This window comes from Clupea harengus, chromosome 24 (assembly GCF_900700415.2).
Source record: "Clupea harengus chromosome 24, Ch_v2.0.2, whole genome shotgun sequence".
NCBI classification, from domain to species: Eukaryota; Metazoa; Chordata; class Actinopteri; order Clupeiformes; family Clupeidae; genus Clupea; species Clupea harengus.
In genome coordinates, this window is record NC_045175.1 from 12,590,558 (window position 1) to 12,596,899 (window position 6,342).

A 6,342-nucleotide genomic window follows, 5' to 3' on the forward strand; every position below is an offset into this window, starting at 1 on the left:
GGGTTAAACAAGTTCAAATGAACTTTTCCCCTCAACAATCTACTCAATACCCCATAATGACAAAGCTACACAAACATACAGACAAACACATAGACAGAAAGACTGAATGTTAACAGTAAGAGAGGAAGATTCTTTTTTTTTAACAGCTAAAGAGGTTACATCTTCTCTGAGAAATTAAGTGCTGAATGTACTGTATGCGAGGGAGAGCAAGATACATGCTCGTTGCTCTGTGTGTGTGTGTTTGTGTGTGAGAGAGAGAGAGTGTGTGTGTGTGCACAAAACAGAGAGAGAGAGAGAGAGAGAGAGAGAGAGAGAGAGAGAGAAAGAGGAAAGAGAAGAGAGCAAACAGAGAAGAGAAAGACAGAAGAGAGAAGACAGATACAAGACAGAGAGCGAGAGAGAGAGAGAACAGACAGATAGAAAGAGACAGAGTGAGATAGAAGAGAACAGACAGAGAGAGAGAAAGAGAGAGAGAAGAGAACAGACAGAGAAAGAGGAGAATCAACAGAGAGAGAGAGTTAGAGAATGACAACATCAGGCAGACATCTAAATGACACACACTGATTCACAGTACAAACAAACAAACAAACAAACAAATAGATCAACAGCACACATAAACACACACATACACACACAAACACACGCGCGCATCTAAAAAAGGACATAATGGCGCTGTGCTGTGACTGATAACAAGAGTAAACCACATGTTAACTGTCAGAAGTTACCCGAACAGAAAAGAGGCCGTGGTTAAGGCGTCAGAAGATAAAGGGGATATGGTGACAGTTCTGTGTTGTTGAGAACTGTGGACAACTGGCTTCAGTTGTCATTCGTTTTTTGGGAAGGAAGGAGGGGGAAAGAGTAGCCAAATATTTGGGTTCAGATGTTTAATAGTCTACTGTCTAGATGCATAAGCATAGTCTGCTTTGTATGTAGCTAGCTTGCTAGGTTTAGACCAGACCTTGTATGTAGAAGATGAAACAGTCTGTCTTGAAACCTAATTGTGACAACAGTTTAGTGGGAGAGGCTTCGCTAGCGTGAACAACAGGAAACACCTGCGGTATAATGCCACTGGGGTGAAGCCGACACGGCTCTGTGCAGACTAATCGATGCAGACATGTCAGTCAGTGTTTTATCTTCTTTTAACTGACTGCAATAAACTTCATATCTACACGTGGCCTTTTGACTCTTGGTTGTGGAATTATGAGAGGGTGGCTGGTTTTCGCCGCGACATAAGTAATAAAATATGTGCTACTGTGGGTTACTTTACATTTTTTTTTTCATAACTCATGTTCTTTTAGCATGAGCACCTGCCAACAATGTCTGTGCACGGCCCTGGATGTATGTGAGCGAGACAAACATGCTGGTTGCTGTGTGCGTGTGGGGGTGGGTTGTGGGGTAGTGCCTGTGTGTGTGAAAAAGATATGGGTAGGCTGAAGTTGTTATCTTCGCTCCTGCAAGAAGAAAGAGAAAAACAAAAACAAAAGAGAGAGAGAGAGGCAGAGGGAAAACAACAGAGTGAAAAGAAAAAGAAAAGAAAACAGATGGAGAAAAAAAATATTGTTGTTCAGGAAGGAGCTTGAGGTGAAATGCTATGGGGGTGGGCAACTTGACATATGTCATGCAGGTATCTAAAAGACACACACACACACACACACAAACACACCCAAACACACCCAAACATTCCTTTGACCAGCAATTAGAACAGGCCACGTGTCAACCATCAGAAGTTGTCATTAAAGATAAGAGCCTGGGAAATTCGTCAGAAGAACAAAAGGATATGACAACAATTATGTCTTGTTGAGAACTGTGGACACTTGACTTTGGTTGCTATTGCTATTAGTAGGAAGGAGTTGTTGAAAAATGGTTATTGGGGCGGGTCGATTTCTGTAGGCGGGCATTATCAAAAATGCCCAACGCCAAAATACAGCATATCTGCAAACATGAAGGCGGATCCGCCCAAGTGTCGATTGGTATCTGGGGAGCAGCCTAATATTTGTGTTAGAAAAATAATGTGGAGAAAGAGACATCAAGAGTAAGTGTGTGTGTGTGTGAGAGAGAGAGAGGTAGAGAGACATTGATACGTCTCCTGTCAGGGCCTGGTGTTTGGTGACGGAAACTCAGGCGAGTTGTCTTAAACTCCAACGATAAATTCCAACTTCTACCAAGGCATGAATTTTAGATATACAGTGCATTCAGAAAGTATCCAGTCCTCTTCATTTTTTTACAGTTTGTTATGCCATATATTAAACAACCTGAAAAGAAGGAACAACCAGACCATAAGCACCACATCACACTGAAATAATGGAACTCAAAATGAGGCGCATAACTATGTTTAACTATGCTGAAATAGGCTGGATAATTTGAGGTCTATTTCTGAATCTGCAAGTTCATTTGAGATAAGGAAATAAGACTTTTAAGCTTCATACTATGTTTAACTTTGAAGTTAAATCTTCAAAGTTGTTCAGTCTCTGTGTGTTGTGTTCTTGCTACACTCCCCCTCCAGTAAACCAGGAGCCAGAACAGTAGTTCCATCTAGTGGTGAAAGGAAGTCATTCAGACACAGTGATGATGAACGGAGAGAGAGAGAGAGAGACAGATTTTTCTTTTAGAAAATGTTTTAATGAGTACCACAAAAAGACCCGTCTCATAGACCATCCATTATTATTATCCAAGAAGCAACAAGTATTTCATAATTTAACACAGAAAAAAGAGCACCATGACAACACCACTGATCCCCAAAGATATCAACTGCACTCATTAACTTATAAAAACGAAAATCAATTCTTGACTTAATTAAATTCTTGAAAATTGGTATAACATATCCTTATTTCTGCAGTATCTTATTTTCCGTGCTGATGTAAACTGCGAGCTTGGCTTGACTAATAATTAAATTAATAAGTTTACATTTTGATTTCTCTCTCTGATTTGACATGAAACCAAGAATGATATGCTAAGCCAATAAACACTTAGCATATTAAATACAGGACAAAGTTTAAAACAATCTAAAACAGTGATTAATTGTTCCTCTTTCAGGGCAGATTGGACTCCTGTTGCTTATTGTGGGATTTAATACAGAGGTTAGGGCATTAACAGCAATGATTAGATTTACCAAGATTTACAACCCCAGACAACTTTCAAAGAAACCTTTCCACATTCTTTTGTGGATTTTACCCGTAAGAAAGAGGCTACTGCCTGAGCATTTTGTAAAATACAACCCGCCTTGTCAACAATACGACGCAGTTGCAAGACTTTTTTGGTGCAGAGCAAACCTGTTAGACCAGGCGTGCCAATGCCAAACACGTCAAATCGAGCCCCAAACACAATAGGCTCTTCAAGCAGCCAATGAAGGGATGATAATGCATCACGCCACCGATGACTTAACAGTCCCCAGGCTTTAAAAAAAGCTTTTGTAAAGAGATGGCACTCCCCTATAATCCCATTAGAAAAAAATCTTCTTGGTGTACATCTTTTAGCACTTCATTAACTTTATTGTCTTCTAAAAGGCACTAAATGTTGTAGACGGTTTTTACAACCCAGCGGGATTTTCCTGATGGATGAAACCAGCCGACCATACCGTTGCAGTTCCCTTATAATTAGTTCATCCTTAATGAACGGTGGTATGTTTGAAATTATGATTTTCTTTGAGGGGGTACTAAGTGGTATTACCTTACAAAAGTGCCTTACAAAATGGAGGAGGCTTACTGGAACTCAAAATTCTGCATACCAATCCGAAATGGCCCCCATTATGGAGTTTGACGTTGACTAAGGGCCCCCCCCCCCCCCCCCCCCCCCCCAGTAAACGCTCAATTCTGCCCAACCAGAATTAAACAGATCTTTAACGACCAATCACAAGTCACTGACATTGCTGGTATCTAGGCAGACAAGGACTCAAGAGGTTAGATTCATTTTAAACAGCAGTTTCAGTTTACAGTGCATTGAAAACAATAAACTCATAACTTTTCAACCATGTATGCTATTATATACATAGGAGTTTCAGGTATATTCATACAGCACAATATGAAAAATAACTTTTAACTGTTACACACACATGAAATCACACAACAGAGAAAAGAGGCTCCGCTGAGATAGAACAAGAAAACAAACAGCTGGTCGACCCACATAATCATCCAGAGAAAAGCTATCAAACATAAAGATGAGGAAAGTGAACGTGACATTTGTCAGGTCAATTATGACTATTGATCAGTCTGATCACCATCCTTTCATTTGTAGAATACACATCTGTGGAACAGAGACAACCACACACACACACACACACACACACACACACACACACACACACACACACAACTATATAGACAGATTTGGAAACAACTGCCTTAACCTACTCTAAACCCCTACACTGTCCCCTGGGGGGTGATAGAGTGAGCATCTATATCAATAAAACCACCACTGGAATATTGGGAGCTATCGCCCTCTTGTGGGTGTTATACAGTTCAACTATGAGATAAGAAAACAAGCAAACAAAACAAAAAATAATAATACAAAAAACTAAGCTATTTGTGCCAATATGAAAACCTTTTTTTCCTTAAGAGGACAGTCAGAGTGTTTCTTTTTTTTTAGCAACCCACAGACTTTTGCACACAGCAGCAACACAGACTTGCCTTTGCTCACAGCACCAACACAGACAGCCTACGATGTGATACAGCTTCATGATGCACCTTTCTATTACCCAAACTCCACATGTAGAAAAGAGGGGATTAGTTATGAATGTGAGAGTATTTATACTTATGTTAGTAAGAGAGTATTTTACTATTGTGATGAACCTTTAGTTATGTTAGTTAGTAAGAGAGTATTTTACTAGTGTGGCTGAGAGATGCCTGTAGCCTGTGAGTAAGATGTTGAGATGTCTGTTGAGATAAATCATGGGGGACACAGAGGCATCAATCTCTGTTTTCAAACATTTATTCAATGTTTTATTACATTTGGACACACATTTTCAGTGATATCATTCTCTTCAGTCATTGGTATGTACTATACATTTCCACTCTGTGGTCGACAAATTATATATACTGTATATATATTTTTTTTACATTTGCAATGAGTAACAGTTCTGGGAGGAGACAGAAAAGTAAATAACCAGTGTTGTATAATAATGTGATATGTCTCATAATAGTTCCAAACGTCTCCAAATTTCATCATATTTACACATCCAGTGTTTACACAAAATAAGACCATGTGACTAATGTGTCGCTTCCATTTGTCTGCGGAGCAGAAGGCTATTTGACAAGACGAGCTGCATCGATATTTACTATTTACAAATCTACTATTTACAAATCTACTCTGTAACATGAGTGCTTGACTTTATTACTTTACTTGTCGAGCTCTCTCATGGATTATGTACAAGGAATCCACTTTAACACATGCTCCATTATTTATCTTAAATGTGGTATTTCAATTATCCAAGCACCACAATGATTTTTGTAAATCAGTACTCATATAAAAGATAAAGAGCCTATAAAGAATCATGAGATGTTTTACACATTTAACAACACAACATCAGAGAGTGGTGTTTCTTTTTTTTACAGGGGTGTCTGACTCTTCTGCAAATGCTACTGTCCCTGCACCTAGTTAAGAAGGACTACACTTTGTTCTTTGCCACCTAGTTAAGAAGGACTAGGTCTCTTTCTTTGCCACCTAGTTAAGAAGGACTAGGTCTCTTTCTTTGCCACCTAGTTAAGAAGGACTAGGTCTCTTTCTTTGCCACCTAGTTAAGAAGGACTAGGTCTCTTTCTTTGCCACCTAGTTAAGAAGGACTAGGTCTCTTTCTTTGCCACCTAGTTAAGAAGGACTAGGTCTCTTTCTTTGCCACCTAGTAAAGAAGGACTAGGTCTCTTTCTTTGCCACCTAGTTAAGAAGGACTAGGTCTCTTTCTTTGCCACCTAGTTAAGAAGGACTAGGTCTCTTTCTTTGCCACCTAGTTAAGAAGGACTAGGTCTCTTTCTTTGCCACCTAGTTAAGAAGGACTAGGTCTCTTTCTTTGCCACCTAGTTAAGTAGGACTAGGTCTCTTTCTTTGCCACCTAGTTAAGAAGGACTAGGTCTCTTTCTTTGCCACCTAGTTAAGAAGGACTAGGTCTCTTTCTTTGCCACCTAGTTAAGAAGGACTAGGTCTCTTTCTTTGCCACCTAGTTAAGTAGGACTAGGTCTCTTTCTTTGCCACCTAGTTAAGAAGGACTAGGTCTCTTTCTTTGCCACCTAGTTAAGAAGGACTAGGTCTCTTTCTTTGCCACCTAGTTAAGTAGGACTAGGTCTCTTTCTTTGCCACCTAGTTAAGTAGGACTAGGTCTCTTTCTTTGCCACCTAGTTAAGAAGGACTAGGTCT